This window comes from Ixodes scapularis, unplaced genomic scaffold (assembly GCF_016920785.2).
Source record: "Ixodes scapularis isolate PalLabHiFi unplaced genomic scaffold, ASM1692078v2 PGA_scaffold2__306_contigs__length_199485367, whole genome shotgun sequence".
In the NCBI taxonomy this organism is placed as follows: domain Eukaryota; kingdom Metazoa; phylum Arthropoda; class Arachnida; order Ixodida; family Ixodidae; genus Ixodes; species Ixodes scapularis.
Window position 1 is genome coordinate 195,085,396 of NW_024609857.1, and position 14,411 is coordinate 195,099,806.

Sequence of the window (14,411 nt, forward strand, 5' to 3'; positions counted from 1 at the left end):
CTGCCTAGCGAGTTCGTTTCACACGCACTGGCACCGTTGGAGTTCTCTCCCAGAATGCATCGCACTCTCAGAGTGTTGCACGGAAAACTGGACTCAAACTAGAGCACTATATAGCTCCTTCGGAGCAGAGTAGCGGGAGTAGCGCAATCTAGAACGCCGCCTCTCGGCGACTAGCGGCGAACTCCCGGAGGTTCCAACTGCGGTCAGAAATGCATGGAGAACGTGAGAAAATCGTTGTTTCTCCAGTATTGTGGGAATGTACGGAATCGCAATCATTTTTGACATAATAATCGAACACTTTAGAATAATTTGCGCTAAGTTTTGTGCCCCGCAAGGACCTGACTTTTTTAAAAAAATTGCCTGAGCGGCATCATGCAGCAGACGACACGGCGACGTCACACCATTCACGTGACCCGCTCCGGCCAACCCGAAAAGCCCATCTCCGCTGCGAGTAAAAATTGTCTGCTTCAAACGCCATTGCCTTGGAAATTGCCTTCTTAAAATTTGCACACGCATCCGATATTATTAAAAGTTTGATAAAGTGTTTAGTGCTTTACTAACTTCACGACAGACTAGTTTTGAAAAGTGTGAACTCGCCGTTCATTTTTTAATCAGCCGTGTTGTGTCGATCTGTATGTATTCTCCCATAGGGCGGGCCGCCTCCTGGAACCCTGAGTACCACGTGACTCGCGCCGAGCTGCTCTGTCGGCCATGTTGTCGGCGAAACACGCGCGGATCAAAGGATTGCGCTACTCTGCTCCGTAGGAGCTATATAGTGCTCTAACTCAAACGAACTCGCCAAATGCACCGAGCGCAGAAGACTGATGCTGCCGCCATCTATGTTGTACAAAAGGTACCGACTTCAAACCGAAACTAGCGGCTTTCTGATCGGAGTGATGCGTGGGAATGCGAGAATGCAGTCGCTACCAACGTCTATCTACAAACGTTGGTCGCTGCAACCTGTAGTTTATAGTTGCGATGACTTCAAGCAGCTCGGCTGCCGTAGAGATAGCTACAGACGGCGTAAATTTCCACAACCAGCTGTCTACAAACCGTTTACACTGAAGAAAACTGTGATGCTGTCCGAGCACAAGCATGATCCGTTTGAGCATGGTATTATGCGTGAACCACTGAAAGGGTGCGGCTTAAAACTAGCCTGTTGGAATATCCAGCAGAACTGGGACTTTCGATTTGGATCGTCATTATAGGTAGATCAGATATTAGCCTTGGTGAGGGCGTCGAGAACGAGAGCATTTTTGAACAAAATACGACGGGGCAAGTTAGCTGACGTAGGTAAATGTTAAACATGATGATGTTGCCTAATCCTCGGGTAAAGTTACCATCTTTAGCTTTCTTTGATGCTTATTGGGCAGTCAGAGGTTTCTGCTGGGGGAGTTTTGTCGACAAATGTTAAATTTTTCACCCGCACACGGATGGTGATAGATATCTCGGGGGCCGCTGTTACGTTTGTTCTGAGCATTCCTTTACACACTGGTATATTTCAGCGTTTGTACGGCAACAGAGCGATTTAAAACCTGCAAATAAATCACGGGTTGTCAATTGCTGCCTTTGGGGAATAGCAGACGCTCACAATTCAAGCTCGCGTTTGATTTCGTGGCCCGCGGGACGCGATTTCTGTCAGAAAATCTACTTTTTTTCCGTTCCGCGACACATCGTAGCAGACGAACCCTCGTCGTCTACTCCCGCTCCTCGCCGGCCCCGCCGGAGCGAGGCATGACGGGATTGCATTTTGGCGCACTCCCGATTTTCTCGGTGCAGCGAGTGCATGCACGAGTGGGGTGTCAGCGCTGAAACGAACTCGGAGAGTGCAACCACTCGTGGAGTGCCGGCCGAAACGAACCCGTTCCACGCTGCGAGTGGGCACGCGTGGGCACGAGTACCGTGAAACGAACTCGCTATAATGTCCTCCGCTACGTGGCGCTTTTCTGTAATTTGGTTAAGATTAGAACTCTTTCTATGAGAAGTATTCATTTTTGAAATTGTCATGCTGTAGAAATATTTAAAGTACTTAAAACGACTAAATGGTTTTAATCAAATACATCACAAAAACCACGTGAGGAATGGCTCTTGCCATGGCCTGCCGTGGGTGGTAGACGGTAGAGCACTATATAGACCAGTGTCCGCGCCGATTCCGGGGCGCCGCCATGGATGGATGGATGGATGGATGAATACGGCTGAGCCCTTTGGATCGGGCGGTAGCTTACGCCACCTAGCCATTTTGTTTTACCATTTAAGCTTAGAATATTTAAATGTGAAATCTATATTCACTCCGCAGTGCAAAGAAAGTGAGGCTATGAAACCCGCTTGCCATCAGTGAATAAGAAAATACCTAGTTTTCTCTCGATTTCTGCCACCATTCACTTAATCTTTGCTTGGTAATCTCTACAGTCTTGAAATCCACTCTCCCTTCGCTGTCTCTAAAACCCAATGACTTTATTAAATCTATGTTGTCTTCGGTAGGCATAGGGTGAAGCCCTTTACAGTAGAGTATCAAGTGCTCAGCCGTCTCGTCCTCCTCTCCACAAGCAATGCACACTGTATCAATTTCCTGGTACTTCACTCTGTATGTTCTGGTTCGCAGAACACCCGTTCTTGCCTCAAACAGCAATGAGCTTCCCCTAGAATTGTCATAAATGCTTTCTTTGGCAATAACTCTTTTGTTTAATCTATAGCTTTCCAGAGCAGTCTTTGTCTGCATTCCCTCTAGCCACCGATCTCTTTCTGTGGCCTTAACTTTCTTCTTAACTGAGATTTGCTCTTCCGTATCTTTGCTATAGCCCAAAAACTTTCCTCTTAATTTCCTAGTGCGCTGTCTCCACTTTGTGTCTACACTCCTCATGTATAAATAGCTGAAAACCTTTCGTGCCCATTGCTCCCCATCCATTAGCCTCAACCTATCCTCAAATTCTACCTTGCTCACCGCTTCCCTGCTCTCAAATGATGCCCATCCCATGTCTCCTTGTACTCCCTGGTTTGGCGTTTTGCAATGCGCCCCCAAAGCCAGTCTACCTACTCCGCGCTGTTTTATTTCTAGTTTCGCATGCACTTCGGATTTCATGCATAGCACTGCGTTTCCAAAAGTCAAGCCAGGCACCATGACCCCTTTCCAAATCTCTCTCACCACCTCATACCTGTTGTAATTCCAAAGTGCTCTATTTTTCATTACAGCTGCATTTCTGTTGCCCTTACCTATTATATACTTTTCATGGTCTCTGAGATATTCTGCACCATCACATATCCATACTCCTAGATACTTGTATTTACTAGCTCTCTCAACTGTAATATTCTGTATATTCAGCCTCTCAACTTCATCCTCGTTAAAAATCATGACTGCCGATTTTTCGCTACTGAATTCTAAACCTAATTCCTCTCCTTCCCTACCACAGATGCTCATTAATTCCTGCAACTCTGTCCTGTTGTTAGCCATTAGTACAATATCATCCGCATACATCAATCCCGGTAAGGATTGCTGAATTTTTTGGCCTAGCTTACTGTAAGAAAGGTTGAACCCAAGCCCACTCTTCTCTAGTCTATTCTCCAATCCTCTCAGATACAACATAAAGAGCAAAGGCGATAACGGGCACCCCTGCCTAAGGCCTCGTCTTATCTCTATTTTTCCTGTCGCCTTTCCTTCCCATGTTATAATCACCTTGTTATCTTTGTAAATGTTCCTTAATAGTGCTGTTAGTCCTTCATCTAGGTTTAAGTTCTCCACTATGTCCCACAGGTTTCTTTGGTTCACATTGTCATAGGCACCCTTGATATCCAGAAATGCCAGCCAGAGCTGTCTGTTTTCTTTTTGCGCTATTTCTATACACTGTGTTAGAGAAAATAAGTTGTCCTCCAACCTTCTTTGTTTTCGAAACCCGTTCTGTAACTCGCCCAGTATGCCCTCGCAATCTACCCATTCCTCCAGTCTGTTCTTTATAATCTGCATTACCAACCTGTAAATAACCGGTGTCACGGTTATAGGACGATAATTTCTAATATCAGACTTATCTCCCTTTCCCTTATATATCATACTCATCCTACTAAGCCTCCATTCATCTGGAATATTTCCTTTTGTTATCATGTTTATCTACGCTCGCGCCACCACGCGGAAAGAACTGGCAGGCAGGGAGGGGGGGCTGCGTTGGCGGCGTTGCTTTGGGTAGCTGGATGCGGCAGGCTGTCCGAATGCACCGACACATCGTGAAAGATGTCTTCACCAGAAGCCTCTGCGGCCCGTTCTTCAACAGGCAAGATGTCGTGAACATTCGAGAACCCATCTCGATCAAGGAAAATAAGGGAAAACCTTTCTTGCCTTAGATGTTCTCGGTGTCTGCTGACCCTTGACATCCGCGTTTCAGTCCGGGTTCATTGCGTAGTAAATATTTCGCTACCGCTTTCTTGTAGCTTTCAAATGCTTGATTGTTGGCTTCTTGTATACGACATTACATTCGTGGCACGTTTGAGACCGATTTTCGCGATCTGCTTGCCTTTCTGCGGCAGCGCGGCTCTGCCGAGCCGAAATAAGTGGGAGGCGTTACTTGATCGAACGCAGTTTTAGCGAATGAAAACGAGACCACGACGTTTCATCGAATGACTAGCGAATGGGTCTAGTTACATAGATAGCTCGAATTAGCTTTCTTTTGTAATGTGGCGCCTTGTCTGCCGCTGCGAAGCGGCGTAAACGAGGGCTCCGAGTATGTTAGCACGCGTCCCCCCCCACATACACACACAAACACACACTGCGAGCGTCTGGGTTCGAAATTATTAATTGCCAGTTCTAAAGGATGGTACTTACTTGAAGTGGGAGCTGGAATTCTACGAGGTACCAGGAGACACTTACTATCGGGCAACGAAGCACGGTGCCTGTGGGGGCGGAATCTAGGAACGCTACTGATTAATATTGTGACAGGCGATCAGTTATGATAGCAGACGAAACTTCGACTCGTTTGCTCAGAAGTTCGCGGTGATATTTTATTAGCCCTCGTTACAGCACACCAAGGATCTTAGGCAGTGAAATTCACATCACGCAGGCTCGTCCGTCGTAGTCAAATGAGCGCAGTCGACGATGAGGTGTAATGAGCTACTAAGCTTCACAAGAAAAATGCGCGTGAGAAAGAGTTTTGAGGAAGTCCAAAACACCGATCCAGCAGATGCACGTACGTACGTTTACTCCGGACTTCATGAACCCGACGGCGCAAGATCAAAGAGCACCGCCGCCATCGCCACCCGGTTTTCTCTGCACTTTGCGCGACGACGGCACTGCAACGGAGGGCACTCGCCTCGGCGTTAACAATCCGCGAAATAGATTAATTTCCCACTCTTGAAGCCATTCCAAATGATAAATGAAAATACCTCGGCGTTGTTGAACATCTGACGACACAACCAACACAACTGTGCCGCTGGCTGCGTGAGCCTGACACAAATGTGCCGAGCGCCTGCTCGGCACCGTTGTTGCTCGTGAAGGCCTGCTTATTTGTAGTTGAGACGATGATTCCACATCTTTCGTGGTGCTTGCAATAACTTCGAAGGGCAGGGGAACCCTCTCACGAGGACGTTGAAGACACTCAACACCGGAGCCACCAAAGCAGTCGCACAAACCGTCGCCATGTTTGCTTCTTCTTCGTCACTCGCGGCGCGGTCAACTCGTCGCGAGACGTTTTCTGGCTTGGCTAGATGAAAACCAACAACGGCAAAGTGGCGTATGGACACACGGCTCTCACATTACGGGCACTATACTCACATACCGCGGTAAACAGGACCGATGCCGGCGAAACGGCAGTCGGCACACCAGCGAAGAAGCCTTCGACGGGAACCGGCGGCGCAGGCCGACGCAGCCCCCCCTCCCCGTGAGCGTCTGGGTTCGAGATTATTGTTCGCTTTTGCTCCTTGCGGTCGAGGCTAAAAAGAGCACTTCCGGACAAAGGTCTATAGCCAATACCACCTAGAAGACAAGGCCTGCGCATGACGTTTCGTTAGTAGATCCCCGACCCGCCCCAAGCGGCGAACACCCCGAAGCTTGACGAGAGTAGGGGCCGCGTCGCAACTACGTCGCGTTCACTTGCGGCCGCAGCTGTGTGCGTGACTGCTGAGCGCGAGCTGATAGCGAGCTTCCATTGCATTTGCGACGTGCACGCGAACGCTCCCTCGGCCAGGAGCGCGAGCTAGCACGAGCTCCTGGCTTTGAGACGCGCATTTCTAGCGCGCGCGCTCGTTCTGCGGTAGAGCGTTTCGAAGCAGCTACCCGGGGTATAAACAGCGCCCTCGAAAATGGCGTCCAGTGTCAGCGTCCAGCATCCAACGAAGGGCTTTTCAGCCCTTCGCGCAGCAGTAAGGCAATTTCACTCATGCATTTGACGCTCCACGTGAACGCCTAACTTCATCGTATGCTATTTCCAAGAGACACTCTTCGTGAGCATCTGTTTCATTATCTGTTATACAAACCACCGAAGCAGGCGATGGAGCAGACGATGTAGCAGACGATGTTGCTCATCCGGGCTAGCTAGGGGGCGCTGAGGGGATCTACTAGTGATGACGTTTAGAGGAGGAAACGCGCAGGCCTTGTGTTCTAGGTGGTATTGCTATAGCTCCTTCGGAGCAGAGTAGCGCAATCTAGAACGCCGCCTCTCGGCGACTAGCGGCGAACGCCCGGAGGTTCCAACTGCGGTCAGGAATGCATGGAGAACGTGAGACAATCGCTGTTTCTTCAGTATTGTGGGGGTGTACGGAGTGGCAATTGTTTTTGACACAATAATGGAACATTTTAGAATAATTTGCGCTAAGTTTCGTGCCCCGCAAGGACCTTACTTTTTTTTAAAAATTGCTTGAGCGGCATCATGCAGCAGACGACACGGCGACGTCACACCATTCACGTGACTCGCTCCGGCCAACCCGAAAAGCCCATCTCCGCTGCGAGCAAAAATCGTCTGCTTCAAACGCCATTGCCTTGGAAATTGCCTTCTCAAAATTTGCACACGCATCCGATATTATTAAAACTTTGATAAAGTGTTTAGTGCTTTACTAACTTCACGGCAGACTAGTTTTTAAAAGTGTGAACTCGCCGTTCATTTTTTAATCAGCCGTGTTGTATCGATCTCCATGTATTCTCCCATAGGGCGGGCCGCCTCCTGGAACCCTGAGTACCACGTGACTCGCGCCGAGCCGCTCTGTCGGCCATGTTGTCGGCGAAACACGGGGTTCAAAGGATTGCGCTACTCTGCTCCGTAGGAGCTATATAGTGCTCTAGTAGACGGCACGCACGGACGGCACGGACGAACAACGCACGGACGAGCAGGTGCCATGCAGAACGATGCTCAGGCGACGGCGTGCAAGCAAGTAGGCGGGCAGGCCCACGGTATGCATCGTTCTGCATGGCACCTGCTCGTCCGTGCGTCGTTCGTCCGCGCCGTCCGGACGTGCCGTCTGTCTGCCTTCTGCTGCAGCGTGTTCGGTCTGCTTTGCATCAAACAAGATGATGCGTGACTGCCCGCGAGCTCGCATGCTCGGCCTGAGTTTGTGGAGCCGAGCGGCTTGAGCTTCTTGCGCTGTGATTTCCGTCGGGCTGTCGGGCTGCAATCTTGTGTGCACCTTGATTTTCGATGAGATTTTTTTGAACGAGGACTTGACTTATGACCCTGCGAACGATTGTCCATGGATTTACAGATGACGGTGCTGAACGGTGTTGCAGATAGTGCTTTGGTTGTTTTGCTCTCTGGAATTTCCAGGAGGTGGACTCAGCCCCTTGCTTACACTGCTGTACACACTTCAATATCGTCATCTGTTATCCGCAGCCTCCTCATTTCTCCCATTGCAAGAGCTTAAGACCGCTGGCTTCACAGTAAAGGCTTTGCTCTGTGATCAGGGGCCTTCGAACGTAAGCTTGGCCCACCAACTTGGTGTGTCTGTGGGTAAGCCAGTTTTTGAAGCTGACAACGAATATGTTTACTTTATCTTTAATGTTCCGGACCTCATCAAAACAAACAGGAACAATTTCCAAGCACACAAATTTTGCATTGGAAATGAGGTCATTAAGGGGTCCCATATTGTTAAACTTTATCGTATCTACCCATGAGATGAGGTTGCGATTGGCTCCGAAACTTACTGAGAAACACGTTTTTCAAAACCTTTTCAGTAACATGAAAGCCAAGCGTACCGCACAGGTAATGAGATCCTCAGTCTGTGTTGCAATCAAATTCCTTTTTTTATGCCAAGGGGCTTCCGGAAGCAGCCATGGCTACAGCCTATTTCTACAATAAAATGGACAGCTTTCTAATTAGCTTACAATTCAAGAAGACGGGGCAGAAGTTGCGTTGTATGCCATTCTGAAAGGAGAATTTAAGGAACTCGATTTCCTTCACCTGGAACTAGGATGGATTTCAGCATAGAAGTTCCAAAGTAGGAGGCAACCACAAACCATCATAGGGTGGCAAGTTACTATAAAAGGTGTCCTCATCCTCTGGGAGGAGCTTTCAAAGAGCCACGACTGTAAGTTCTTACTTACACGACGCCTGCAGAAAGACCCACTTCAGAACATTTTTGGAGCTAGATGACAAATGCTGGGCTGCAATACAAACCCAAAAGTGTATCAGTTCACCTCAGGACTAAAATGTAGCGATAAAGGAACTGTTCAAACTGTCGAACAATGGAAACGTAGAGGATGACAAGGCTGACCTCCTCAAGGAGTTGCCAATATTTTTGCACCATGAAAGTTCAATCGCAGACAATATGGAATGTTTTCCAATTGATAACTTCCCGCCACTAGAGAATATTTCTGAGCTGACATCAGACATTAGGTCTAACATATTTGATGACTCGTTCACTTATTGCGTTGGGGGCTATTTGATCAAGCATTTCCTTGAACTGAAAACCACAGCTGTGGTTGTTCTCAGCTGCTGAGGGAAGAGTCTGACAGCTTGATCAGGCCTCACCAGTACATTCTTGTGCTTAAAACATATGTGCCTGGAAAACTCTTCGGGAATCTAATACACCATCCCAGGCTGCCTTTAATTTCATTCAGCAACTAGAAAATCACTTTCTGGCCGTAATAGAGAGTGTGGCGCATGCTCGAGGAGTGTGTGCTCTCTTGTATGACACACTTTCAGGTCTGGGTAGTTTTAGCTTTGCTCAGAGTGCCACAAATGGTTTTTAAAAATGGTTTGCAGAATGCGCTTGTGTTGGCTTGTTCGATTTCTTAACCGGAGCTTGGACAAAGTTTGGTTGCACTCTTCAGTTGATGTAAAGCAACTAGACAAGTTTAACTGTTAATAGTGTATTAACGGAGGTGATTGTCAAATCAGAAACAGAAAGTGCTTATTAATTGGGCGGTGATGCTTGCACTCCAAACATTTGTTTCCCTTATTTCCAACGAATGCGTATCACAACCCTTTTGCAAAAGTATTTATCCACTTTCTACGGAATTTCTATAGAAAATAGTGTATAGATGCGATGCCTATTAGAAAGAAAATGTATCCACGTTTGTATCCACTGTCTATAGTTCTTTAAGCCATACTTTCGTTCTGATCAAATGTATTTCTAGGAATGTTTAGGGACGTTGAATCTTGTCAGATTCCGAATAGTTCTCATTGTTTGGTGAGGGCTCGCCCGCAGTGAGTTTCAGGCTATGCCAATTCGTATGTTTTATATTAGCCGGAAATTGGGAATTTGCACTCTTCGCTGTGTACTTTGCACTCTTATTATACTCTTATGACTGGTAATGTTAGCGATGTCTTATTTATTTCTGCTTGTACTTCCCGTGCTCGAGTCGGCGTGAAAGCGAATGGATTATTCAGCATGTTCCCTGTAGAAAAAGTTTGTTAACTTGGTTCTGCTAAGAACCTTACGAAGTGTACGATATGCCGAACTCCTTCATATTTATTTATTTTTGTAAGTATTAGTATCTGTTCCTTATAAAACATACAGAGCGTCTGAAGTTAATAATGTATATACGAATGTGGCCCAATAAAATATTTTCGAACCACTTTCTGTTGACCCCAAAATGCTCCACCAGTCAGGAGTCAATGTGGAGATTGTGTAACTTCAATGATTTACAGTAGAAAAAACAAACAAGATATACGCATCTGTTTTGTAAAGTAGAAAATTTTTTTACACATTTTGCACGAATTCTATCGTAAAAATTGAAATAAAACTGCGTCAAAAAAAAAAAAAAAGAAAAACAGCGGTTCCGATAGCTGAAGAGCTCCCGAGAGCCTAGCGAGGAGCGACGCGAGAAGGAAACGGGGGGAAAGAGAAGGAGAGGGGTACCGGAAAACCGGAGCAGAAACATCCAAACCGAAACCGAAACTAACTTAACCGGAACCAGAACTAGAACTAGATTATGCTTAAAGGACAGGCTATTTATGCTCGCCGAGGTTTTTAGTTGTACGTGACATATGAGAGCGCAACTACCCAGAACAGTATTTGCGGCTCGAAATTCGGTTTCTTTCCACCCAAAAACCGCCGATTGAGAACTGGCCGGTTTGAGTCGCGCTCACTCTCTTTTCCTTGGTCACGGGTCGTTTTCTAAGGTTTCGACGCGGCCACCAAATTTAAGGAAAGTCGTGGGTCATTGAAGGCACACAGTCAATATTAAGAATAGAACAAAATATGAAACCAATTTTTTTGTGGCTTCCAAAAAGCTGCAATACGTTGATGGAAAAAAAAGGTAGCACAGACAACCGGAAGCATTCTGTGCTCAACATGGCGTCGTTTCGCGTATCGTGGGACTAGCGGATGGCAGCGGACGACGGACGTTGGACCTCTACTTCGGAACTGTCGTTCACGGTACCGGCGAATTCTGTCTTCCTTCGAAAGAAATTTCGGACCGATCAAAAGAACTGATATTCATCCCGTATGACATGCCCAACCAGCAAGCCGATTGCACGAAGACGTCGCCGAGTCTCGTGGCTAAAGACATCGCTCGCTCAAACGTCAAGCACGAATTGCGTACTTCGGGTTGAATACGCACGCATACAGTTTCTTTACGAGGTGCGAATGTGGCCTATGCGTGGTGCTGGCCGACTTCAAGCCGGGAGTGCAGGTACCGGAGGGAAATCGGCAGCAAACTTTCCAACATGCAGTCGACCTGCTTCATTACTACACATGGGAGAGTTCCTTCAGCAGCTCAGTGGAGAGACGTCCGCTTCACACCCAGAGGGCACGAGTTCCATCCCTGGTGTGGGTGTACCCTCTTTTTTTTTTTTTTTTTTGTCAGGCAATTTTTCGATGTTTACATTTCTTTTTTTACAATTATCACTAAAAAAAAACAACAACAATTGTTGTGGACTATACGTCGCTAAACTAAATGGTATGGGATTCCATTTTTGTCACCTGCGAACTCGATGTAGGAACTTTCCACAAAATGCAAGGAGCATATGAATCGGGTGGCGGTCGCTTTCCGAGCTTCGCGTAACTGTTCTACAGGAATTGCAGCCAGCCATTGGTCCCGACCCGTTGATCTTTCGGAAATTTGTGCACTCTGCCGTACAATGCCACTTGCAGATGCAGGACATTTGAGGCAGCTCTTCACGCAACATGTTGGAAGTATTCTATTCGGAGCCGATCACGGGAATTCCCCACGGGCACTATACTAATTGCTAACACTTGAATGTACAAAACCACGTACAGAACAGTGAGAGGAACAAACATAAGTGCAAACGAATCGCACGGCGAACGAACGCAATTCGTCTGCTACGTGCGGAGAAAAAAAACAAAAAACCCCACACGGTTGGATGTAGTTACGTGACTTCGGCCACTCCCACTCTATCTTCTCCACTTCTCCGTGGGGGGCGGGACTTTCGGTTTCGAGCAGTTGCGTTTTTTGGCTTTATTAAAAAAATACGTGACTCTGTAGCAAAATATTAATTGGGTAGTATTCCGACACCATAATAAATCGCACGACAAAAGGAACAAAAATTTCGGGGGTGTCAGTGTCCCTTTAATGCCGCCCGCTAGGAGCGCTACTTGTCTTGTCACTCGTCTATCTAAGCCGCTCGGGCCTTGTGTATATTACTCTATGCCAGCCGCATCAGCATCAGCAACATGGTGGCGGCCTAGGAGCGTTTTTTGGAGAGCTGCGCGTCTGTTTTTCACGTGCCGCCGCACCGCTATTCGTCGAGATCCGATCACATGAGGAGCAGGGTCAGATGTCATGCAGGAAAGTAGACGTTGCACGCGCCCCGGCTTACGTTCCCCTGCTTTTGAGCGCGCCTCGAACGCGCGGCACCGCTATTCGCCGAATTGAGTCTCGTGAGGAGCCAACAGGTGGTGTTGGAGGAGCAGGATCAACATGCTGTGCGTGAAAGACTGAGTTACGGGGATGAACGCGCAACTCTGGCGTCCGTAGGGAGCCAGATGGGTCTATTGTTATGAAACGACCATACCGACGTGTTCGTGTCAACGCGGCGTGTGGGTCTGATCTCGGAAAATGGGACGTGCATTGGTCGCTTTTAGGGATGGGCGAATTTTTGGTTATTACGAATAGCCAATCGAATTCTGTACTATTCGGCGTTTGCATCGAATCGAATTTAAGTATTCGACAATATCGAATTATTCTTGGAATACATTTTAGCGCTCAAACAACAAGGACAAAGAGGCGAGAAACAGACAGCACAGTGCGCTACTAACAACTGATTTTATTTCATGAAACGACACTTTTATACCATCCGAGTTTCTGATTTCGCCCCATCACTGGCCAACCCGATGCCTGGCCGCGTCATTGAGGAACGCACGCTCCTTGTCCAGTAGATCCATTGAGGCCACGCTGACACATGCTGCACCACTCTTCTTAATCTCATCTGCCTCGACTATCTCCCTCACAGTTTTTTCCTTGTGCCGTGCCAGAATCTTGCTCTCGGAAAACAACGGCACACATTTGCAGTTTTGACAATGATCAGACAGATGACCGTCCCGATAATTTCCTACTTTAAGTTTGTGTTCCCTCAGCCTATCTTTAACACACCTACCGGTCTGACCTATATACTTGTTTCCGCATGATAAGGGGATCTGATATACTACTCCCTCCGCACATTCAACGAAGGGATCCCTGTGTTTCACTGCGCAGCCAGAAGGGGCCTTACGAAAAAGATCTGTCATCCTACATAATCTACTAAGTTTGTTTGGTGCGGAAAACACTACTTTCACGTTTGATCTATTGGCCACCTTTTTCAAGCCATGCGCCGTTTTGTGAATGTACGGTATCACCGCGACCTTTTGTTTATCTCTGAGAACCATTGGGCGAGGGCAATCTTCACTACGCAATCTTTTTAATACGATCCCTGCAACTGACACCACTACATTCTTCGGGAAGCCAGCTGCCAACAACCGCCTATACTGCGTGCCCAGGCCTTCTGACATCACATGGTGGCATGATTTTTTGAGGGCGTGGCCTCAATGGATCTACTGGATAAGGAGCGTGCGTTCCTCAATGACGTGGCCTGGCATCGGGTTGGCTAGTGGTGGAGCGAAATCAGAAACTCGGATGGTATGAAAGTGTCGTTTCATGTAATAAAATCAGTTGTTAGTAGCGCACTGTGCTGTCTGTTTCTCGCCTCTTTGTCCTTGTTTTTTGAGCTCTAATTCCAAGTTCCAAAACCAATTAGCCTAACAATCTACTCTACTCGAATTATTCAACATTATTGAACTATTCGACAATATAGAATTATTCAGCCTTTCTAAATACGTAAAACCCGACTATATCGAACCGCTACCGATATATCGAACTGCCAAGAGCGCCGTTTTGCTCTGCAAGCTGGCTTTCCCCCCCACGCGAGCGGCCGCATTGGGGGAAGGCCAGCTTGCAAAGCACGCTAGCTTTTTTTTTTTTTTTTTTTTTTTTTTTTTTTTATTGGGCGGTTGCGTCGATTATTTTGGAGGAAAAAAATATCTTGCGAAGTGAGCGGAGAGAGGGCGCTCCGTGCTCCCTCTTCCCGCTCCGTCCGCAAAAGAGAATATTATTTTTTCTTCCAAGCGGTTGACGCGGCGGCCCGAAAAAAAAAGAAGAAAAAAAAAAAAAAGGAAAGAAGCCAGCTTGGTTCCAAAAGCCAACTTACAAAGCAAAACGACGATGTGCAGGAGAAGGTGCTCCTACTCGGACGTACTCCGTGCTTTCGGCACAGTTCGGCGCTAATGCGCGAATATAGAAGGCAGCGGCCTCAGCGATTTGGAGAATGTCGATAGCGTAGAAAAATATCGTTATCGCGGATGCAATGAACAAAAGGCAGCAGAAGATGCAAGACTACTTCATTGTGTAATATTTCAGCAGAAAGTGGATTCTTGAGAGTCAAATTTATTAAAACTTTTATATCGAATTACCCGCTATATCGAACTGGTAGACGTTTTTTTGCGAGTTCGATATAAACGGGTTTGACTTACTCTGGCTTTGATTTCTGACCATTTCGTGCTCCCGA